The sequence below is a fragment of the Phacochoerus africanus genome, chromosome 4, assembly GCF_016906955.1.
Source record: "Phacochoerus africanus isolate WHEZ1 chromosome 4, ROS_Pafr_v1, whole genome shotgun sequence".
NCBI classification, from domain to species: Eukaryota; Metazoa; Chordata; class Mammalia; order Artiodactyla; family Suidae; genus Phacochoerus; species Phacochoerus africanus.
The window spans coordinates 53626655-53652565 of NC_062547.1; the positions used below are offsets into that span (position 1 = coordinate 53626655).

Below are 25911 nucleotides of genomic sequence, written 5' to 3' on the forward strand. Positions count from 1 at the left end.
TCCAGACAGCCTCCAAAGCTAAATCCTTGTGATAAAGGACATTACACTTAACATACACAGATAGAGCTGAGAATAAGCCAGTCCTGCACAAGCATCTGAGCCTTTACCTGCTGCAGTGGATCCAGATACACCACCTCTCGTGGGCATTCAGCTTCCAGACTGTCTAGTCTCAGACTGATCCCTGTGATTCACGCAACACCGTCAGCTACCAGTGACAAAGCTTGTGGCAAAATTAATTATTCATAGGACATTTTGCATGAAAAAACAGTGTCCAGCCAACAAAAGTGCCAACCAGAATGACTGACAACATCCCTATCTTAGTGAGACTAGGTCATCAATATAATCACCTTTTCTTTTTTCGCTCAGTCTTGTTGAGCCTCTGCTTCATCTGCTGTACATTCTGAGCTGTGCTGGCTCTCTTGTCCTCTTGAATGCACTTCCGCAGGGCACTCTCACTGTTTTCCTCCACAGCATCTTACATTTTAGAGGTCAGTCCTTGTATATCTGTCACCTGTCAATTTTTCTTCTTCTAGGCCTATCCTATTCCCATTGTATTTTTCAGTCACTATTTTGGTTGGTGAATGATCAAAAACAGGACAGACATCTTCATTAGAAAGTGCTTTCCATGAGTTCCCGTCGTGGCACAGTGGTTAACGAATCCGACTAGGAACCATGAGGTTGAGGGTTCGATCCCTGCCCTTGCTCAGTGGGTCAAGGTTCTGGCGTTGCCATGAGCTGTGGTGTAGGTTGCAGACGCAGCTCGGCTCGGATCCTGCATTGCTGTGGCTCTGGCGTAGGCTGGCAGCTACAGCTCCGATTTTGACCCCTAGCCCGGGAACCTCCATGTGCCGCAGGAGCGGCCCAAGAAAAGGCGAAAAGACAAAAAAAAAAGTGCTTTCCACTGTTTCTGTATATTTGAATCTCCCTTTATAAATTTTGCTCCTTCTATTATAGTCATATATGAAAATCTGAGTTGAGCTGGTATCTGAATCAGCCCCATTCCATATAGTCTCATATTCAGTAACAGTTGCTCAATATTAATATTGTCTCCTTTTTCCATCAGACAGGCAAGTATCCACCAGAGAAAATGTTCCTTGACTGCCTGATGCTGGCACTACAGTGGATCACCGCAGGCTGGTGCTCAGGACCCAGAGGCCAGACTCTTGCACTTTATAAATTGAGAAATGAAGCTGGTGATTCAGGGACTCTGAAATCTGGTCAGGTAGTGTAATGAAAGTGAGATATTGTTCTAGTTTCACAACTTTGGTGTTTCCTAACTGCAGTAGATAGATGGACTGTGGAATAGGGCTTCACGTATTCCGACAGGAACTTCATTCTGAATCCTGTTTCCTTAAACAGCATTTCTCCATTGCCTTTTGTCAGCCGGTACTGTGCACATTTAACCAACTCTTTCTCCACTACTCGGTTCAGGATGGCAATTGTTTTGGTCTTTTGTTGCCAAACCATGAGTATGGCAACCAGAAGTGGCAACCTGTTAGGAAGTGGACCCTGTGTTAAGATGTGACTCCTCTGCGCCTCCACTATGTCAACTAAGCTGGTGTTACTATAATCATTTTCAGCATTTTGTAGTTTAACACGACTGTGATCATGTGGGCTTCCATCTCTGTATCTGGGCTTACATCACTGTATCTGATTCATTTTCTGTTTTCTGGAAACTTTGCCACTCTGTGAGGATAGTGGGACTTAACGCGAATTTCCAACCATTCAGTGCAATCTTGGGAATAATGTTAAATGGTGGAGAACAGATAACAGTTATTTTAAAAGAGCTGAACTCAACTACATTTGGAAGTGAAAGGGTCCATGGCTGGCCAGAGAGGCCATCACAGAGTTTTTCCACTCTAGGGAAGGTTTGCCTGCCTGGTGACCCTGAGGAGATGGGCGCCCATGTAGAAACCCCTCAGGCACTCAGAGGTTGGGGTGGGGCATGGGGGAGTGCAGGGAGGCAACCACCCTAGGATCCCCCTACTTCACAGAGCTCCTTCCAGAAGTGCTGTGAAGCCCCTCCCCACAACCCCCATCCCCATGCCTCGCTCTGCCAAGTCCACACCCATGACTATTTATTTATTTGTTTGTTTATTTATTTATAGGCTGCCTCTGTACCAAGAATTGGCAAAGATTAGCCTGAGGTATAAACTTAATGTTTTCTTATGTATTTTCTGAGCCTTTCCTTGGGGATGCATAGTTACTAAGTTTCCTCATATGTTCAGTTACTTTTGAATGCCCTAGTCTTTACTGTCTGGCTCCTGAAAGGAGGGAAGCAAAAAATGAAGAGATAACAAAAAGATGCTCACCCTTCAAACCTCCTGAAAGTCATTAGAACTGGAGTGGGAAAGGATTTGCAGCAAATGGGTGAGGTGTAAGAACAATGGCTGCCCACCTCTTTGCACTTCTGTGCTTAGAGGCAGAAATTGGCAATCAAACCACAGATTCCTGATATTTGGAGGACAGGGTCTTTTGCCCACTTTAGTTCCTGTACGCTATATGGAAACTGCTCTAAGGACATGTGCACAGCTGCCTGCCATGTAGCTAGGGGTAGTGGCTGGGTAGTTTCTAGTATGCTAAGAGCCCAAATCGCCAGAAATTGGCAATATACTGTTCAGGGTTTCCCTGGGAAGTTGAAAGGCTCCTGTAGACTCCAGCATTCCAAAATAGTTACATCAGACAAATTTTGCCAGTGAAATTGCTCTCCATATGAAGAGACAGTTTCCTGGTGCTTCCTAATCTTCCATCTTTCCCAAATCTTAAACTTTTAACATTTCTTGCAAGGTAGTGGCAACAAATCTCTTCAGCTTTTTGTTTGTCTGAAAAAGTCTTTATTTTTCCTTCACTTTTGAAGATAATTTCACAGGGTATGTCTACAACCAGGACCCCAAGTAACCCATAGGAGAAAGTGCAACTGGAATGGGTGTGAATGCCTTCATACTGGCAATTGACTCTTTTTATTTTTCAGGACCCAAAGTTTCCAGGATGAAGCAATTTCAATATCCTGTTAGAGGCACGTACTATTTGTCAGACTACTGACAGGCTTAGGAAGAGATATGATCACCAGCTGACTTGAACTGTCTGATCCTGACAATTAGGCCAATGTCTGTGTAGATGAACTAAGAAATGTCCAAAGGTTACCTTCGCTTTATTTAATATCTGCCCCCATCCCTTCACCAAGTGGAGCTTAAGCCTCATTAACATAAAATATAATGTATGTAATGGCACACTTCCAAACTGCACTTGTGCAAGATTAATCCTGCCTCTAGATGTAAAGACAAGGCTTTCACTTTTAAATAGCCAGCCCTTTTCTCAGTAAAGGAACCAACTTCCCCTTGTCAGGGAGACAGTGCTTTGGGAATTATTCCCAGTGTTCTACTTGTTCTCATGCTCACAGTAATATTTTCTTGATTCATAACTCACTTGGTAAGTGTATGCTTGCCTTTAGCTACCAAGTGAATAGATCCCCTTGTCTGGTTACAGGTACAGAATTTTAGTTTGGTGTTTTGTTCCCCCCCCCCCTTTTTTTTCTTTTTAGAGCTGCATCTGTGGCATATGGAGGCTCTAGGCTAGGGGTCGAATCAGAGCTGTAGCTTCCAGCCTGCACCACAGCCATACAACGAAGGATCAGCCATGTCTGCAACCTACACCACAGCTCATGGCAATGCCAGATCCTTGATCCAGTGAGCAAGTCCAAGAATCCAGCCCTCACCCTCACAGATCCTAGCTGGGTTCGTTAACCACTGAGCCATGAAGGGAACTCCCTTTTCCCTCTTAGCACTCAATATTTCGCTCCATGTCCTTCTTGCTTGCACTGTTTGTGAGAAGTTGGGTATAGTTCTTTTGCTCCTCTACAGGTACAGTGATCCCTCCCACAGATTGTTTTAGGATTTTTTTAAAAATCTTTGATTTTCTATAGTTTGAAAATAATTAGGTTTCATTAGTGAGCTTGGGCCTCTGGACTGTGACCACTCATGCTTTGAAGTCCTACCTCCCATTCCCCTTTAAGTAGCACAGGATGATAGAGCAGGCTGGACATGGGTATTTTCCCTCCCCCAGGTCAGTTAGGCACTGATAAATCTCAGGTTAGACACTTGTTAAACTTTCTCCTGATGGCAGACCTTGTTAAGAAGAATAGAATGTTCTGGTATATTGCAAAATCATTCCTTTTCCCTGTCCTCTAATGGAAACATGGAGATTTTTCTCTGAAAATCATTGTGCTAATCTGGTAGTGTTTCAGGAGGTAACTCAAAAGTATGTGGGTGGAGCCCCAGATGACTGGGTCCGTCTGAGGATTTTAATCTCTTAGACTTGTTCACATTGGGCCTCCAGCAACATATCAATTACAGTTCAGGTTTCTACACCCCAGCATGGTTCTTGAACAAGTTTCTAATCATTGGTTTCTGCTGTGTTAAATTGTGATTCACTGTATTTACCACTCATTCTCTCCTATTTTACCTACCTGAGACCTAAGCCTCAGTCTCAGGTCAGTAGTCTGCCCTGTGGCCTCTCTTCTCTTAGAGATCTGGGAAGAGTTGTTGAATTTTCAGTTCAGATTTTTACTTGTTTGGAAGGAGTGGTGATGTTTAAGCTTCCTACATGCCAGACTGGAAACTGGAAGTCAAACTCTACAGACTTTTTAATAGTTGTTATCCTGCGATCTGGAAGACTGTTTCTTTCTCCTTGTTTTGTTGTTGAACACAGGTTTGTGTGTTTCATGCATGGTGAAGCCAAATGAACTGAAACAAGAGTTTGGAGCAGAGAAAGGTTTATTGCAAGGGCTGTGCAAGGAGAATGGATGTCTTGTGCTCAAAACATCTGAACTCCTCAAGGTTTTTGAGTAAGACATTTTATAGGCAAAATTTTGTGCGTGTGTGAGACCTTCCTCTGATTGGTTAGTAGTGAGGCAACATGGTGGTAGTACAGGAGTCTCAATCATCAGCCTCCTGGTTCCAAACAGTTTGGGGTCCATGTGCTTGTGCTCAGCCTAAAGTTACTATCCTCCACCTGGGTAGGGGCTTTAGTTGCTGTAGAACTCAGAGATGTATTGTTATTTATTTACCTTGAGGATGAAACAAGACCCTGCTTTATCATTACACTACTGTTTCTTGACTGCTTCTCTTTTCTTCCTTATTACCTCTCCTCCCTAATTAGTAACTGTTTGGATCTGCCCTTTGAACTCAGGGAAGGTCTCAGAAGATAAAGCCTTTTCCTACAAGCAAGAAACTGTGGACACAGAAAGGCTTTTGTATCTAGGAAGGTCATACACGGTCCTTCTCAGTTTCAATCCCTCCTTTTCTTTGATGTTACTCAATCTTGAGGGGAACAGGTGTTGAACAAGAAAAAGAATACTGTTTTTAACAGAAAGGTTAAACATAAACCTGACAGAGGAACTCAGTTTTAGGGGGACTTGGTTTCAGTTTGCTTTGAAAAACAATCGAGCATTATTATTAAAACAAAAAAAATCTCAGTCTTAAAAAGAAAACATATATATTTTGGAGGACAAATAAATGTGGGAAAATGGGAGAACTGGAGGATATACATGAAGAGAACTCCAACTGTCAACTGTGGGCAGCCCCAGACTTGCCACATCAACTGGCCAGACTTTGTGAGAGAATCTATTTTGGAAGAGGTTCTACTCCAGTGGACCCCATTCTACTTCCAAGATAATGACATCCAGCATAGAAAACTCAGGCACAGGGGATACAGTGATAAGTATAGTAGATATGGCTTATGCTGAAGTAGGGAAGACTATAAAAACATTATTGCAAATAAAAAGTGTTGGGTGTTATAAGGACATCAATAAAGATTTTATGGTAGTGCATGACAAGAACACTCAGCTGCTCTGGGAGGGTAGACAGAGAAAGCTTCCTCAAGGAGGGAACATTCAATTTATTTCTGATGGAAATGGTGGCAGTAAGGTTAGAGGAGTGGGAAGAGTGCTCAGGAGGAGAGACCTATACCTGACTCTTTGTCTATTCTCCTTCTAGGACATATTGCTCTGCTGAGGTATGATTGCAACGTGACTTTCCTATCACTTCAGTGGTTTAGAATTTTTTTTTTGTCTTTTCTAGGGCTGTACCCGCAGCATATGGAGGTTTCCAGGCTAGTGGTCTAATCAGAGCTTTTGCCACCAGCCTACGCCAGAGACACAGCAATGCCAGATCCAAGCCGCATCTGCAAACTACACCACAGTTCACGGCAATACCGGATCCTTAATCCACTGAGTGAGGCCAGGGATTGAACCTGCAACCTCATAGTTCTTAGTTGGATTCGTTAACCACTGAGCCATGATGGGAACCCCCATAAAGTTAATTTTCATAATATGTTTTCACTGGAGTTCCCCTCATGATGAAGCAGAAACAAATATGGCTCAGATCTGGCATTGCTGTGGCTATGGCATAGGCCAGCAGCTACAACTCCAATTAGACACCTAGCCTGGAAACCTCCATATGCCATGGGCACAGACCTAAAAAGACAAAAGACAAAGAAAAAACCCAACATTTTATGTAACCCAATATATACAAAATATTATCATTTCATTGTGTGGTCAATATGAAAATATCAATGAAGTATTTTCCTTAAAAAGTCCTCAAAGTCCTATGTGTATTTTACACATAGCATATTTCAAAATTTCATCAAAAATACTTGATTTATCTTTAGATTTCACAAAATTTAAAATGAAAATTGAAAAGTAGATTCATGTAAGTCAACTGTTTCATAAAACTATGTTTTCTAATAACTGAATTAGTTATGAAAAAGTAATTTTTTGTTTAGTATTCTCATTCACATGGACAAAATTGATTCTTTTTTTATAAGACCTGGTTTGACTTTGAAGCAAAACCATATAAATTTCAGAACTGAATCAGTCTAACTTAGTTAACTTCACTAACTTTCTGCCCACTCAATATTGTTAATATTATATTGAAAGGGCTATTGCATAAATTAAAAACAATTCTAAATTTATCAATATCAAAAAAGGGTTCTAATTTTCTCATAGGTTTTACAGATATTACATAACAGTGTTGATTATAATTACAATCTTTTGTATTTTGATTCATGTTAAAATGGGTAAAATTATTATTGGTTTATCTTATGAAAGATTTCATTCTCAACATAAATTCTCATATCCATCTACAAAGATCACAAATTAGCTTTAGCTTTTATTGGAGATTAAAATTTAGCATTAGCATGCATGTGCAGTGTAATATCAATGAGTAAGCATAAATTACCTTTCTGGTCTTTGCAGATATTCTTTTTGTTCCAAGGAAATATTGAATCGGAGCAAACAGTATGATAAATTTTTGCAATACTCTTCCCAAGATTCATTTAAGGAGCATTGGTGAAGAATGCGAGATCATTAAATTCACTGTATTCTATTTCAGAGTGCCATAAACTGGTGATGATTCATTGCATTTGCACATATACATTCAGTGACTTTAAAAACTACCTCTGACACTTTTAATAGAGGCTACTCTAAAAACTGAGCTAAAATAATTCCAGTGGAATGAAGCAATAATAAAAACACCTGCCTTTAAAAATTCCAACAAATCTTGATATACGAACCAAGATAACTAAAGAACCATTCCTGATGATAAAAAGCATTTTTTTTTTCATTTTTGGCTGCCCCATGGCATATGGAGTTCCTGGGCCAGGGATCAGATCTGGGCCAGTTACGACCTATGCCACAGCTCTGGCAACACTAGATCCTTTAACTCATTATGCCAAACAGGGATTGAACCTACCTACGTCTGCCCTGCTGCTGCAGAGACAACGACCCCACTGCACAACAGCGGGAACTCCATGATAGAAACTAATTTAATTATGTTTAGCTGAAAATTTTCTTTGACAGATGTCTGTGCAATGAATTTGATTTTGTGGGTCATGAATTGACATTTCCTCAAAAATCTGTTAATCCTTTGAGACAAAACATATTTATTTGGTCAGTGTCCTTACATTGCATGACTCATCTAAAGCAGAGAACTTGTAATTTGAAGCCACCAGGTGATGCTAATGAGCAATTAGGAGCCAGAACCACAGAGAAGAGACCTCAGCCTTCAGATCATATCTGTAGAGGACTGAGGGGAATTGATTTCCATCATGGTGGGAGGAGGCCTGTGCTCAGTTCAATGAATCTATTGTGTTCACCCATTGGTGCCACCTCCCATCACTCTCAGAAGTAGGCTTCTAGTTGGGTCCTTATATTTACTGACACCTTCCTCTCCCCCACTTTCCCTACCATTAATCTTAACTGCTGCACTTTAGCCTCTGCCCACTTCCTCATCACCATGCCGAAATACACACTATTCCTGCTGCTAAATAGTACAGATCTCCTCAAAGTTCATCTAAAACCTTAGCCTTTCCCTAATCAAATCCACAGAGTCTTCCACTTCTACCTAGTGTCTAAAGCAGTCAGCTTTGGATACTTGAGCAGGAGTACCAGTCTTATTCTTGCTTTTTTTTTTGCTTTCTTAACATTTATCCTGTGCATACCCTTATTCTCTAAATGCCCTGGGGTCTTCTTAAAGGAAGACAGCCAGCACTGATTGATATTTATCCTGACGCACTTTGTGTGTGGGGGGTGGGTACACAAGTAAACCTTGCCGAATGAGTAAACAAACTGACAGCTGAATACATGTATAGATAAATTAATGGACATGAAAGAATACAAAGACCAAAAAAACACATGTTTAATTCATAAATGGAGATGGCTGGGCCCTTGGAGGAGCTCAATAAAGCAGCTTCTCCAGGAAAAGAACAAAGATGATGGGAGTTGGGGACCTGGTCTTGGCTCCATTTCTGATGGCTGATCTGCAATTTTTACTTTGGTTAGCAATTGGAAAACCCATATAAGTTATCATCTCTTTGCAGAGGTCTGCTTGTATGCATTTCTTCATTTCAACAGCTATGTCTTTAACACCTGCAAAAAACCATAAATGAGACTTCCACTCTTCTCCTCTTTCCTTATATCCCCCTTTTACCCACCAAGATTGGGCTGGAGTAAGATATCAGACAGGCCACATTTGGGTGGCAGTCATTTAGTATGTCTTTCTCTAGCAGAGGAAATGGGCTGGTGTCCTCCAAATTCAGGACCTTCAAGTCCCTGAATCCCCTACAACCTATAACAGTCAAATATTGGTCTATTTTACAAACTTTCTTTAAATCAATTTTTTCCCAATCCATGCTATCACTTGAGGATCTAGCATTATGTTTTTATAGACATTTTGTGGAGATGATAGTAAGAACTTGCTCTTTTTATTAGTCCTCAAATGACTTTGTTAGGAGCATCCTCCCTGCTGCTGATCCACAAGGATGTGGTGCATCTGTTTTTGGTTATATACACCCCCTCATGTTTGAGGTACACAAATCTAATTTCCTCTTATTCTTGGTCTGGGTTATCTTTTTTTTTGGGGGGGTTATCTTTCAAAAAGTAGCAATAGCCATAAAATAGCTATCATTTAGCCTGTGGTCTCTGCCTTTCAAAGTACCTTCAGATGCATTCTTTTACATGGCAGTCACACTATGCTCCTGGTGATTTTATCTTGCCTTCTCTGGGTGCCATAGCCAGTGACTGCTATTTTAAAATGGAGGATCACTCTGTTATGCAAGTAGAAATGTAAGAATTCAAGAGACCAACTAACATGACTAGACTCTGCAATTATCTCACTGATGCTGAGCTTCAAGGAGGCTGAGCTCTCCAGAGTCAGAAGGAAAAACTGAGAAAGTGAGAAGAGCTATGTAAACAACCCAATACTCATGGAACTTTGCTTATTGATTGCTCTTCACACTCCATGATAGAACTGCTCATAATTTCTAATGGGTGTCTTCAGTTGATTTAGAGTTTCATGTTAGATCTTCTCAAAGGAAGCATAGTAAATTATGCTTTACAACATATTTGAGTAAAGTTTAAGTTTAGACACTGCCTTTCTTCAAAACATTGACTTTGAAAATTAAAAAAAAAATCCCAGGGTAGGATAAGGCACAAATTACCCTTCTGTTAAAAAACAAACAAACAAAATTTGCAGAGGATGAAAGATCATGCAATATGCTGAAACAACTTCCTCAAAACTAGCTGAGAGTTTTCTGATAAAAGCGTGCAAAAATCCACAAATGAACAAATGAATGAATGTGAGAAAGCCAATTAGACACATTTTCAGAATCAACCCACTATTGGTATCCTCATTTCTTTCCTTTTTTTTTTAGGACCACACTTGCAGCATATGGAAGTTCCTGGAACTAGGGTTTGAATCAGAGCTGCAGCTGCAGGCCTACAACACAGCCACAACAATGCTAGATCCAAGCCACAGCTGCGATCTATGCCACAGCTTGCAGCAACACCAGATCCTTAACTCACTGAGCAAGGCCAGGGATTGAACCTGCACTTTCATGGACACAATGTCAGGGTCTTAACCCACTGAGCCACAAAAGGAACTGCAGGTATCCTCATTTCTAAGCTTATTTCTCCTCAATACTACCCTTAATATACATACCCCATCATCTTGTGAGAGGGTGCCACTTGTTCTGTGACTATACAACACTGCATCATAGGAAAGTACCTGTGTTTATGATGCCAGAAAATTCAACACACTTCAATTTATCTGCTCTGCACCACTTGAGAGTGTTGTCACACTTTCTTCCTAACACTGCAAAGCATGTTGGACACTTAAAGCCATTGGATTGGAATTCATCAATATCCTTCTCCTCTAGATCATTCATTTTAATCTCCCAGGAGACTGTGAAAAAAAAGAAAGAAGGAAAATTGGTGGCCCTTCATTGGCAGGCAAATGAACCTATGCTCACAGAGCAGAATTAGAGTTAGGTCTGTCCCATCCATGACTCTTGGAGAGTCACGCTGGAGTTACCGCAATAATTCCTGCCTTCATGGAGCTTAAGTTCAGATGGAGGAGGCAACCTAAAGAAAGGAGAAAATGACATGGTATGCCAGGTGATGATAAATACTAATGAGAAAGATAGAATAGGATAGGACGTGCAGGGTGTGGCTGCAATTATTAGGGTGGTTAGAGACGGTCTCACTGAAAGGGTAACTTTTTGGAATGGAGGCCTAAAAGAGACCTACTTCCAAATACTTGCAAAGAATAACTGTCTTACAAATAAAGGGCACAGGATGCTCAAAGACGGGACCCCCAGCTGAGAAGAAGGAGCCTTAGCTCCTCTTGCATTCTCTGTCTTTGGGGCTTCGTAACAATGCCTTAGTGAACTGAAGTCACTGACCCCCTGTCTCCATTCAAATATCCTCACTACCAGCCATTGTTGAGGACAAAGACTAGACTTGACTGCTCCAGCGAAAGGTGTCATGCGACAAAGAAGAGAGTGGAAAGAACTATGGAAGAAGAAGTGGAAACTTGTGGAAAGTAAGGGCAGGGTGAAAAAAAGGGAGCAAAAGTTAACTATTTATTATCTGTAAAACTTTTCTCAGGCTACTAAAAAGTGATTTAAATTGTTTACCTTCCTCTTCCAGCAGAACCTCCCCTCCTCTGGTTCTGCCAAACCCCACAGGGAGAGTAGTGTGTGACACCAAGAGGATATGCCCTTTTGGAGCCTGAACACATTCCCCAATCCTTCCTGGATACCAACCATCCTGACATTTCTTGGTCAAGTAGAATAAACAGTTTGCAGAGCTTGTAGGAATGGGGAGTATGGACTTGAAAACTGGTGTCAGTGAAGGGGAAGATGAGGTGGGGAGAGGAAGTGGGCTGGTGACCAGGGTGGGAATCTCTCAGTGCTGGCATTCCCTGGTGTGGACTCCTTAGAAGTGTGAAAACTCCAGGCCTTTTAGGTAATCCTGAAGGTATGTTTCTCTAGTAAGACAAAGATTCCATCTTAACCTTTTTGTTTTTAGATTAATGTATAACTTTTAAATATTGAGCCTATGTGCCCTCCACCCTGGGCAAGAGCAGGAGTTTGGGGGTTGGCATCTGGGGGCTGGGAGCCACATGCTGCCATAATAAGAGGAAGAGGCAGAGTCCAGAGATGGCTAGAGCTCTCTAGACATATAAAGCCTTAGAGATCCAGGGCTAACCTGGCCTTCCCTCCCTAGAGAGTCTCGTTTGATGGAACACAGTGCAGAGAGGCAAGATTAATGAAAGTTTTGATCACTTATGATGGAGCATAATAATGTGAGAAAAAAGAATGTATACATGTATGTGTAACTGGATCACCATGGTGTATAGTAAAAAATTGACAGAACACTGTAAACCAGCTATAACAGAAAAAAATAAAAATCATTATATTAAAAATAAATAAAAAATCAAACAAAAGAAAATAACATAAAAATTTAAGTCATGACATTAAAGAAGCTTTCCAATTTATAATTTCTCTGTAATATGTCTCATATGCCCATTTCTCTCCTTCCAAATTTTTAAACTCATTCTGCTTGAAGCTACTCTGTCCAATGTTTCTATTTAAATCAATTTCAAAAAAAAATTAAAATTTGGTTTTTCAGTTGCACCTGTCTTATTTCAAATGCTTAATAACTGAACATGGCTAGCGGCCACTGTCCTGGATGGTGTAGATACAGACATATTGCTCATTGCAGAAAATTCTATTGGACAGCACTGCTCTAGGGTCTTTTCGTGGTTAGACAAATATGAATTAAAAATAAAGTGTGTTGGAGAGAGTTTGGACAACAGGTATTTTCATCTGTTTCTGGTGGGTAAATTAGTATAAATTCTTTAAAGGGCAATTTGATGATACAGAATAAAAATTTAGATCACATAAACTCTTTGAACCAGCAATTTCTAGATATTTCCTACATATGGAATTGCATTTGTATTAGGTCATTCACTGCATCATTCTCTGTGATAAAAAAAATGATTAGAAGTGACTGAAGTGCTCATGGCTGGATGGATTCTGGGATGTTCATGAAATGGATATATAGACTATGTTGTTCCAGTATGCATTGATGTGAAAAGTTCTCCAAGGTTTACCATTAGGGAAGAAAGCAAGATACAGAACAATCGGTATAAATGCTGCCATGGTAAGAAAAAGGTACATTTGAATCTGTTTGTAAATACATAGACCATCTCTGGAAAGGTACACAAGAAAAGGATAACTGTGGTTGTCTCAAAGAATTTGAGCTGGGGGGGGTAAAGAGCATATACTCTCTACTCTATACCTTTTGCATTTTATGCCATAAGCACATATTAATTTGTTTTAAAAGATACATAATTAAAACCAAATAAATATAAGTAAATAAAACAATGATAAATAATAGGAAAAGATGGATTCTAAAATTTGCTCTTTCCTCTGAAAAAAAAAGGTCTGCAAAAAACCAAACATTCCAATTAAAAAATGGTAAAAGGAGTACCCATTATGGTTCTGCTGGTAAGAATCCAACATAGTCTCTGTGAGGACGCTGGTTCTTGGCCTCACAGCAGGTTAAGGATCCAGTGTTACTGCGAGCTGTGGTGTAGGTTGCTGATGCAGCTTGGATCCAGCATTGCTGTAGCTTTGGCGTAGGTCGGCAGCTGTAGCTCTGATTCAACCTATAGCCCAGGAACTTCCATATGCCACAGATGTGTCCCTGAAAATAAAATTTAGAAAATGGGCAAAAACCCTGAAAAGACATTTTTCCAAAGAAGAGATACAAATGGCCAACAGAGATATGAAATGATGCTCAACATCACTAGTAATCACGGAAATGCAAATCATAACTACAATGAAATATCACCCTGCACCTGATAGAATGATGATTATCAAAAAGACAAGAGATAAAAAATGCTGGTGAAGATGTGGAGAAAAGGAATGTAAACTGGTTGAGGCACCATGGAAAACGGTATGGAGGATCCTCAAAGAATTAAAAATAAAACTCTCAGAGTTCCCATCATGGCTCAGTGGTTAACGACTCTGACTAGGAACCATGAGGTTGTGGGTTCAATCCCTGGCCTTGTTCAGTGGGTTAAGGATCCAGCGTTGTGGTGAGCTGTGGTGTAGGTCACAGACATGGCTCAGATCTGGCATTGCTGTGGCTGTGGTGTAGGCCAACTCTGTAGCTCCGATCAGATCCCTAGCTTGGGAACTTCCATGTGCCATGGGAGCAGCCCTAGAAAGGCAAAAAGACAAAAAATAAAAAAAATAAAAAAACAAAAGACAAAAAACAAACAAACAAAAATACCATGTGATCCAGCAATTATACCTTTGGGAGTATATTCAAAGGAAACAAAAACACTAACCTAGAAAAGATATCTGCATCCCTATGTTCATAGAAGCATTATTTCCTACAGCTAAGACAGGGAAACTATCTAAATTTCCATAAATGGATGAGTAAATAAAGAAGTTGTGAGATCTATCTATCATCTATCTATCTATCTATCTATCTATCTATCTATCATCAATAAAAAACCAAGAAATTCTGCTATTTGTGACAACATGGATGGACTTTGAGGACATTATGCTAAATGAAATAAGTCAGGGAAAGACAAATACTGTATGATTTCACTTATATGTGGAACCAAAACCAAGAAAACTCAGAGTTCCCTGATGGCCTACCAGTTAAAGAGCCAGCATTGTTACTGCTGTGGCACAGGTTTGATGTCTGGCCAGGAACTTCACTGTGTGGCATAAAAAAAAAAAAAAAAAACTCTTAGGAAAAGAAAAAGCAATCAGATCTGTGGTTACCAGAGGTGGGGAGAAGGTAAATTGGAGAAAGGTAGTCAAAAGGTACAAACTTCCAGTTATAAAATAAGAAAGTACTAGGGATATAATACAACATGATGACTATAATTAACACTACTATGTATTATATATGGAAGTTGTTAAAAGACAGTAAATCCTAAGAGTTCTCATCACAGGGAAAACAACTGAACTTACTGCAGTAATCATTATGCTGTACACCCTAAACTTATACAGTGATATATGTCAATTACACATCAATAAAGCTGGGGAAAAGGCTTATTGTAGAAAATATTAAAGCAAACTTCACTATAAATCATAACCACAAAGCAAGCTATGACCAGAAGAGTAAAAGGAGGGTACTTTTGAGGAAACAAGTGGTCACCTAATTAAGTGTGGGATTATTACTTCCTCTTCTCCCCTTGAAGTTCTCCTCAAGTCTCCCTTGCCCCTCTGGTGCCCAAGGCAAGGCACTTCAACTAGAAGGAAATTATTAGTGTGTGTACCTTGTGCAGATCAACAGATCTCCCTGCGCTCTCAACCAAATACTCATCTCATAAACACTATTATGCCTGCTATTGCAGTAAGAGGTTTTCTTTTTTTAAAAGTTTTTCTAGCCTTAGGCTTTGGTTTCTATTAAAATGTAGAGTGCCCTGGGTGGGTTAAAAGCACTATCTTCTTGATGTCAGAAGTGGAATCCAGAGACAAAACCTCTTGCTCCAATAACCCTGAGGCAGCATCTTTATTGTCTCTTAGCTACTATAGCTCAACACTCTGAATTATACATTTTCACTCAGGTTTGTACTTTGTCAAAGGATAAAATCACAAACATTTTTACCCCAATAAGCCTCTGGAGTAGCCCATGTCTTTGGGAAACTATGGAAACAGTGAAGTTACCTTACCTCTAGTGGGGAAAAGATTAAAAATTGCTCTTATAACCAAAATTTATTAGATGCCGTACTCTTGCCAGATACTTTGGCTATAACTGAGATCCCTGGACATTCCTAGAGGCTAAAGGAAACCATCCTGATGATATTTCTGCCAAAAGTGCTGCTCTTAAAGGAACTATCAAACCTCTGCCATGGTCCAGAGGGATGCTTCCTGAGATAACAATCTAGGAAAATTGACTAGAAATGTCCAAAAATTGGACCTGGAAAATGGTAAAGAATATTGAAAATCTAGTAACTGTTGGTTAAATAAAAAGGGAGAACTCTGGTTTGGGCCAAATAATCAATCAGTCCTACAAGAAATTGTAAGATTCCCATTCCTTACCACTGTACATTGATTAAACCATTGATTCACTGACAAAAATGGTAGCATTCATGAATCAATACTGTGGGGAAATATTAATAAGGCTTCAAAATGTGCTTACCTTGCTTGTCCCACTTCTCCAAAATACAATCCAGAGAAAACCTATTCACAATGCTCCTGGACATTTTGGTTTTTGTTTGTTTGTTTTTTAAATGGTCTTTATTTTTTCTATTATAGCTGATTTATAATGTTTTGTCAATTTTCTACTGCATAGTAAGGTGACCCAGTCACACATACATGTATACATTCTTTTTTCTCACATTATCATGCTCCATCACAAGTGACTAGACATAGTTCCCAGTGGTATACAACAGGATCCCACTGCTTATCCATTCCAAAGGCAATAGTTTGAATCTATTAACCCCAAATTCCCAGTCCCTCCCATTCCCTCCCCGCCCTTGGCAACTACAAGTCTGTTCTCCATGTCCATGATTTTCTTTTCTGTGGAAAGATTCATTTGTGCCATATATTATATTTCAGATATAAGTGCTATCATATGATATTTGTCTTTCTCTTTCTGACTTCACATGGTATGAGAGTCTCTAGTTCAATCCATGTTGCTTCAAATGGCATTATTTTGTTCTTTTTTATGGCTGAGTAGTATTCCATTGTGAATATACACCACATATTCCTAATCCAATCATCTGTTGATGGACATTTGGGTTGTTTCCATGTCTTGGCTATTGTGAATAGTGCTGCAATGAATATTCGGGTGCATTTGCCTTTTTCAAGGGAAGTTTTGTCTGGATATATGCCCAAAAGTGGGATTGCTGGGTCATGTGATAGTTCTAAACAGAATTCTGAGGCATATCTGTACTGTTTTCCATTGCAGTTGTACTAACTTACATTCCCACCAACAGTGCAGGAGGGTTCCCTTTTCTCCACACCCTCACCTGCATTTGTTATTTATGGTATTAATTAATGATGGCCATTCTGACTGGTGTGAGGTGGTTCCTCATAGTAGTTTTGATTTTCATTTCTCTAATAATCAGTGATGTTGAACATTTTTTCATGTACTTGTTGGCCATCTGTATATCTTCTTTGGAGAAATGTCTACTCAGATCTTTTGCCCCTTTTTCAATTGGGTTGTTGGCTTTTTGCTGTTTAATTGTATAAACTGTTTGTATATTTTAGAGATTAAGCCCCTGTCAGTTGCATCATTTGAAACTATTTTCTCTCATTCTGTAAGTTGTCTTTTTTTTTTTTTTATGGTTTCCTTTGCTGTGCTAAAGCTTGTCAGTTCGATTAGGTCCCTCTCATTTATTTTTGCTTTTATTTCTGTTGCTTTGGGAGACTGACCTGAGAAAACATTTGTAAGATTGATATCAGAGAATGTTTTGCCTATGTTCTCTTCCAGGAATTTGATGGTGTCTTGTCTTACACTTGTACACACACACACACACACACACACACACACATATGTCATTCTGTATGTTTTCTTACTGGACTAAGCTTTTCTCTTGTAGACAGGCCACTTCTTCTGTGGCTAAAATTTTTTTAGAAAATATTATCCTTATCTGGAGAACCTCTCTGAACTTTGCAGTGATGAAGGAACCCATCTTACTAGTTAGGTGTTTTGGCAAGTCTGTGCTGTCTGGCTGGTCTTAGAACAATTTCACTGTGCTTACCATCTTCAGGCCTCAGGGTTAGTCAAACACACTAATGTCATTATTAAGACTCCAATGATAAAATTTCATTTTGTTTTTATAATAGCATTTTAAAATTGAGATATAGTTTAGTGCAACATAATATGTTACAGGTGTACAACATAATGATTTACATTTTTTTTTGTCTTTTTGTCTTTTTAGGGCCACACCCACAGCATATGGAAGTTCCCAGGCTAGGGGTCTAATTGGAGCTGTAGCCATCAGCCTACACCACAGCCAGAGCAATGCAGGATCCCAGCTACATCTGCAACCTACACCACAGCTTATGGCAACACTGGATCCTTAACCCACTGAGCAAGGCCAAGGATCAAACCCTTGGCCTTCATGGTTCCTAGTCGGATTTGTTAACCACTGAGCTATGAGGTGAACTCCCTGATTTACAATTTTTAAAAGTTATACTCCAGTTATAGTTACTATAAATACTGGCTATATTTCCTGTGTTGTACAATATATCCTTATAGCTTATTTTATACATAATAGTTTGTACTCTTAATTCCTCACCCATCTTATCCCTCCTCACTTCCCTATCCCCACTGGTAATGACAAGTTTATTTCCTGTACCTGTGAGTCTGTTTCCTTTTTGTTATATTCACTCATTTGTTTTATTTTTTTTAGATTCCACATATAAGTGAAATCATGTAGTATTTGTCTTTCCCTATCTGATTTTTTTCACTTACCATAAAACCCTCCAAGTCATCCATGTTGTTGCAGATGGCAAAATTGCATATAAGTATGCATATATACCACATCTTCTTTATTCATTCATTTGTAGATGGACACTTAGGTTGCTTCTATATCTTGATAATTGTAAATAATGCTGCTGTGAACATTGGGGTGCATGTATCTTTTTAGATTAGTGTTTTATTTTATTTTTTTTTTCTTTTGGATATATACTCAGTAGTGGAATTGCTGGGCCATATTGTAGCTCCATTTTTTTTTAAGAAACCATCATACTGTTTTTCATAGTGGCCACACCAATTTACATTGCCACTAACAGGTTATGGGTTTTTTTCACCAACATCTGTTATTTGTGATGACAGAATGACAGCTATTCTGACCAGGTGAGGTGATATCTCATTGTGGTTTTAATTTGCAATTCTGATGATTAACAATATTGAACATTTTTCCATGTGTCAGTTGGCCATCTTCATGTATTCTTTGGAAAAATGTCTATTCAGTTTTCTGACTAGTTTTTAATCAAGTTGCTTGTTTTTTTTTGATATTGGGTTGTTTAAACTATTTCTATATTTTGGATATCAACCCCTTACTGTTCATCTCATTAGCAAATATTTCCTCCCATTTGGTAGGTTGTCTTTTCACTTTGTTGATATTTCCCTTTGCTGTGAAAATCTTTTAAGTCTAATTATGTCCCATTTGTTTACCTTTGCTTGTATTTCCTTTAAGAGACAGATCAAAAAAAAAATACAGCAATGATTTATGCCAAAGAGTCTTCCAGAGATGTTTTCTTTTAGGAGTTTTATGGTTTCCCTCCTTACATTTAAGTCTTTAATCCATTTTGAGTTTATATTTATATATGGTGTGAGAAAATGTTCTAATTTCATTCTTTTACATGTAATTGTCCAGTTTTCTCAACATCACTTATTGAAGATACTGTCATTTCTCCACTGTATATTTTTATTTCCTTTTTGTAGATTATCAATTGGTGAAATTTGTAAAGACTCCCCATGTACTTTGACCAGAAGCATTACCTTTGGTCATCCTAAGTCTCAGAGTCACCACTTTTGGAACTCATAAAATGTCACTCTTTGAGATAGTCATATAATGCCCAATGCACTTGCTCCTGCTTCTTTCAATCCACAAGTGATAAAAGGAGATACGTTCCAATATTGTATTGGCTTCTATTAAAAATAGCCATGTTTTGGTAGAGCTATCATTTCACAGTGAACTCTCAGGATATGAAGACCTCAAGCATCATTACTTGCAAACTGGATATTTCATCAATTGGAAAAGATGCCTCCAGAAGTATTCTCTTTAACCTCATTGGAGAGGACCCTAACACGTACTGCTAGCCAGCCTCTATATGGACAAATTCCATGGAATAAACCCTTGGATTCACATGCTTCATCTAAAGAAAGTACCAAATACTGACTAGACCTGCACAGCATCTGGTGACCTGAGGTAAATATTTCCTAGAATTGAAGCAGACAAAATATGATGAGCTAGCTTTCATAAGATGTCTGGACAAAGACTATTAGAAGGTTTAGAATTCACAGAAGTCTCCTTCTTTTTAAAAATTATTATTAAATTATAGTTGATGGGGTTCCCATTGTGGCGCAGTGGTTAACAAATCCCACTAGGAACCATGAGGTTTCCGGTTCGATCCCTGCCCTTGCTCAGTGGGTTACCAATCCGGCTTTGCCATGAGCTGTGGTATAGGTTGCAGATGTGGCTCGGATCCCATGTTGCTGTGGCTCTGGCGTAGGCTGGCAGCTACAGCTCCGATTAGACCCCTAGCCTGGGAACCTCCATATGCCATGGGAGTGGCCCAAGAAATGGCAAAAAGACAAAAAAAAAAAAAGAATTAAAAAAATTATAGTTGATTTACAATGTTTCTTCAAGTTTTTTTGTACAACAAAGTAACCCAGTCACATACACTTCCCTGTGCTATACAGTAGGATCACATTGCCTATCTATTCCAAATATAACAATTTGCATCAGAAAAAACCCTAAATGCCCATCTATCCCACTCCCTCTACCTCCCCCCCCTCGTGAACCCTGAGTCTGATCTCCTTGGCCATGATCCGTTTGTTTTTTTAGATAGGATCATATGTTCCATATTTCAGATTCCACAAATAAGTGATATCATGTGGTATTTGTCTTTCTCTTTCTGGCTTACTTCACTTAGAATCTCTAGTTCCATCCATGTTGCTGCAAATGGCATTAGTTTGTCTTTTTTAAGACTGAGTAATATAGTATTGTATATATGTACCACATTTTCTTAATCAAGTCATCTGTTGCTGGACATTTAGGTTATTTCCATGTCTTGGCTACTGTGAATAGTGCTCCAATGAACATAGGTGTGCATTTATCTTTTTCAGTGAAAATTTTATCTGGATATATGCCAAGAAGTGGGATTACTGGATCATATGGTAGTTCTATATTTCGTTTTCTGAGGTACTTCCATACTGTTTTTCATAGTGGTTATACCAATTTACATTTCCACCAACAGTGAAAGAGGGTATGTTTTTCTCCACACTCTCTTCAGCATTTGTCATTTGCTGACTTGTTAGTGATGGCCATCTGACTGGTGTGAAGTAGTACTTCATTGTAGTTTTGATTTGTATTTCTCTAATAATTAGTGATGTTGAGCACTTTTTCACATCCCTGCTGGCCATCCATATGTCTTCTCTGAAAAAACATCTATTTAAATCTTCCCATTTTTCTACTGGGTTGTTTGTTTTTTGCTGTTCAGTTGCACAAGTTGTTTATTTTGGAAATTAGGCCCTTGTCTACTGCATCATTGGCAAAGATTTTCTCCCATTCTGTGGGTTATCTTATCTTTTCTTTTTTTTAATGGTTTCCTTTGCTGTGCAAAACCTTTTGAGTTTAATTAGGTCCCATTATTTTGTGTCTTTATTGTCATTATTCTTATCTGTACTATTAACTGACCAGATGCTTATTCAAATTCACAGTCTCTGATCTGCAACCTACAGGCTGTATTACTGATAAAACATTTGGTTTCAAAAATGCTCTTTGAGGAGTTCCCGTTGTGGCGCAGTGGTTAACGAATCCGACTAGGAACCATGAGGTTGCGGGTTCGGTCCCTGCCCTTGCTCAGTGGGTTAACGATCCAGCATTGCCGTGAGCTGTGGTGTAGGTTGCAGACGCGGCTCAGATCCCGTGTTGCTGTGGGTGTGGTGTAGGCCGGTGGCTACAGCTCCGATTGGACCCCTAGCCTGGGAACCTCCATATGCCATGGGAGTGGCCCAAGAAATAGCAAAAAAAGACAAAGAAAAAAAAATGCTCTTGAGGTGACAGTATTGTTTCTAAAAAGGTCTCTGGAGAGAGAGGATTAAGATGGTGGAATAGAAGAACTGGAGCTCAACTTCTCTCCTAAAAACAACAAAATTCACAACTAAAAGCTGAGCAATCCCCACCCAAATGGACCTGAAACCTTAAAAAAGATACCCTACTCCAGAAGAAAAAGAAGAGGCCACATCAAGAGATAGGAGGGGCGATTTCATGATATAAACAACCCCATACCTCCCGGGTGGGAAGCTCCACAGCCTGAAAACTAACTGGTTCACAGAGAGAGAGACTCACCTACAGGAGTGAGAGTTCTGAGCCCCATATCAAACCCTCACATGCTGGGATCCAGCACTGGGAGAAAGAGCCCCTGGAGCATCTGGCATTGAAGGCCAGTGGGGCTTGTGTGCAGGAGCTCCACAACACTGGGGGAAATGGAGACCCCATTCTTAAAAGGTGCACATGGACTTTCACATGCACTGGGTCCCAGGGCAGAGTGAGGTCTCCATAGGAATCTGGGTCAAACCTGACTGCAGTTTTTGGAGGACATCCTGGAAAAACAGGGGTGAGTGTGGCTTGTTGTGGGGGAGGGACATTGAAGGCAAAGCTCTCAGGAATATTCAGCAGCTGCCTTTCTCTGGAGGTGGCCATTTTGGGAAAATCTGGCCCCACCCTCAGTCAGTGCTGAGAAGCCCCAGGGCAAACAACAATCCAAGTGGGTTCACAGCCCCACCCCTCAGTAAACAGGCTACCTAAAGACCCCTCAGGCACACAGCTGCCTCTGATCCCATCCAGAGACTAAACCCCACCCACCAGAGGGATTAGAATCAACTTCACCTACAAGTGGGCAGGCATCAGCTCCTCCCATCAGGAAGCCTACAGCAATCTCCCATACAGACTTCAGCCACAAGGGGGGCAGACACCAAAAGTAAGAGAGGCTACAACCCTATTATCTGTAAAAGGGTCACCACACGAAAAACCTATAAAAATGAAGAGACAGAGAACTTTAATGCAGATGAGGGAGAAAGGAAAAACCCTAGAAAATAAGCTAAGAGATGAGCAGATTCTTAGCCTCCAGGAAAAAGACTAGATTGTTGATGCCGAAGATGATGCAAAGCATTGGAAATAAACTGGAGGCAAGGATGGATAACTTACAGGAAACACTGACCAAAGAGATACAAGATATAAAACTTAAACAAGAAGAGATGCAAAATACAATAACTGAAATAGAAAAATCACTAGAAGCAGCTAACAGCAGAATACAGGAGGCAGAAGAACAAATAAGCGAGGTGGAGGACAGGTTAGTGGAAATTACGGACACAGAACAGAAAAGAGAAAAAAGATTGAAAACAAATGAAGAGAGTCTCAGAGAATTCTGGGACAATGTGAAATGCACCAACATCCGTATTATAGGGGTGCCAGAAGGAGAAGAAAGAGAGAAGGAGACAGAAAAAATATTCCAAGAGATAATAGCCGAAAAATTCCCTAACATGGGAAAGGAACCACTCACTCAAATCCAGGAAGCACAACGAGTGCCATATAAAATAAACCCAAGGAGGAATACACCGAGACACATATTAATCAAACTGACCAAAATTAAAGACAAAGAGAAAATATTGAAAGCAGCTAGGGAAAAGAAACACATAACATACAAGGGAACCCCAATAAGGTTATCAGCAGATTTTTCAGCAGAAACTCTGCAGGCCACAAGGGATTGGCATGATATACGTAACGTGATGAAAGGAAAAAATCTCCAACCAAGATTACTTTACCCAGCAAGGCTCTCATTCAGATTTGAAGGAGAAATCAAAACCTTCTCAGATAAGCAAAAGTTGAGAGAATTCAGTGACACTAAACCAGCCTTACAACAAATACTAAGGGAACTTCTCTAGGCAGGAAAGAAAAGATAGCAACAGGAAACAAAAATTCCACAAATGATGAGGCTCACCAGTAAAGGTACATATACAGTAAAAATACGAAATCATCCATGCACAATTATACCACCAAAATCAGAAATCATGAGAAGAGGTGGGTACAAATGCAGGACACTAGAAATGAACTTGCAATTAAGAGAACAACAACTGAAAACAATCTCATATACATATAGACTCTTATATCAAAACTTCAGAATAACCACAAACCAAAAATCTACAATTGATACACAAACAAGGAATCTCTGAAGAAGAAATATATCTCATAGTAAATAAGTGCATAATCCACCATGAAGAGGGTCATTTGACATTATTCTTGGAATGCTTAAGTCTTCTTAGAACTGATTCTGATTTCCTCTCCATCAAAGAATTTATGATAATTACAATTATATATTGCAACTGTACAATTAAAAAAATAAAAAATAAAAAGGTCTCTGAAGTTTTGCTGTTTTTGCAAAAAGCCATTATGTATTGGTTCATGTTTATTTCTGCACTACCTGCAAAGATATGGACTTTGGATGAGAAATGCCTGAAATATCTACTTCCTACCCCTTTTTGTTACTCAAATGTGACCTCAAGAGATTTCCAGTCTGTGCACTTTCCCTCTGATGTGGGATGTGAAAGGTTCTTCCAGGAAAGGTCCTTCTTGGCACTGAGGGACAAAAGGTCACTGAATCAGGAATAAAAAGACCCTTGATCAGTGATACTTTCAGAGAAAGACGCTGATCAAAAATGGAAAATGTGAAAATTAATAAACAGAAACCTCATTTAAAATGTAATAGGCCAGAAGGGGGAGTTCTTATTCCTTACCACTCCACATCAGTCACAGACCCAGTGGGAAGAGGTACCTTTGCAACTTCAACAGGGAGAAAGTTACTAATTCATGCCCTAAAAGGAGGAAGGAAGGATCTCTCTCTGCCTGGAAGCAGCCCAGCCAAGAAGAGACTGCCACAACTCAATGAAAAGCTACTACACTTCCAACTCCCAGTTTCCTCCAAAGAACTCTGTTAAGATCCCCTCCCAAATATTCCTTCTACTCTATAAAAGAACTTGTTTCTCTCCTGTGTTCTCTGGACTTGACTGTGGATTACCAGATTGCGTGTCTTGAATTGCAATTTTTGCTATTTCAAAATAAACCTATTTTGCTATCTTATTTTATTATCTTAAGTCAATACCCTTAATGAAATCTTAAGTCTTTCCTTATCTCCCATATCCCTCACAAAAGGCAGGAACCAATATTCCCAGCTCTTCCATAAGGATACAAGAGGCATGGATGGGCTCAACTATTTGCCTGAGGCCTCACAGTAAGGGGCAGATTTGGAGGTGACACTCAAGACTCTGTTCCCAACACTGGTAAGTAGATTGGAAGCAGGATGAGGTCAGGAACCATGTCTGTTTAATCACTGAAGGCGCCTTGCTGAGCACAACACCTGCAAGGGAAATGCCACTGAAGGTCTGCAGAATGCATATAGTAATGGAGGAATTCAGGCAGGAAGGCAGGAATGAGAGACTGCAAGGAAGAATGAGGGAATACAAGGGATAAGTCAGTTAGGGATATAGGATTGATCAGTAGGAATTTGGAATGTGGTGGGGATATAGGGATGAGGGAATTTGGACAAGGACCCACCATGCACTCTTACCTGTGAGGAAGGGTGCCAAGGCCAGGCTGCAGGCCAAGAAGAGGCTGCTTGGAGCTGCTGGGCACATGGCTGATGCCTTGTCCTGTTCTCTGTGAAGGACAGGGGTCAGTCAGCCAATATCTGGAGGAAAGAACACCCAGTCCATCCAGGCCGCCCTCCCCAAGAAATAGACTTTCTGCTGCCAATGAACCACTCCCAGGGGCCCTCAGAGCTGGGCAGGCCACTGTGAGCTCAGCCTTTGGAGGCACCTGGAATTCGGAAGAGGTCCGGGGCTGCCTCTGTCTTCTCCGCTACTTTAGACAGGGCTTTGCGAGTGAGTGGACCACGCCATCCCCCATTTGGCTGCTTGGCCAGGGGGGTCACTACACCAGTTTACCTTAAGCCTCAAGCGGGACTCCTCCTCAGGCGGGCCAGAGGGCACTGCGCAAGTGCCAGGTCAGGGCTTTTGGCTTCCGGGGTGACCTATTCCCCATTGGTCCCTCCTCCTGCTCTTCCTGCCCTGCTGGGAGCCCTGGCCAATGAGGTGCTAGTGCTTGAAAGCTCACGTGACTGGGAGAGTGTTTGGTGGGCTATTTCCACAGTTCACAGAATTGCAAGATCTTAGACTTGCTGGTCTCCTTGTTTTTCTTTGGTACTCATTCGCCTTCCCTGTTAACGATGTGTTAATGTGGCTGATCCTCTTCCCTACCAACTCTAAGCATCTCTCAGAAAACGCTTAACTCTCTGAGCAGTCCTGCCACC

The 25911-nt window shown here is 40.2% G+C and overlaps 1 pseudogene; it reads right to left on the reverse strand.

Annotated features, from left to right (window-relative positions):
- Window positions 1-343: 343 nt before the first annotated feature.
- Window positions 344-25237, reverse strand: LOC125124529 (tyrosine-protein phosphatase non-receptor type 2-like; annotated as a pseudogene).
- Window positions 25238-25911: the final 674 nt, after the last annotated feature.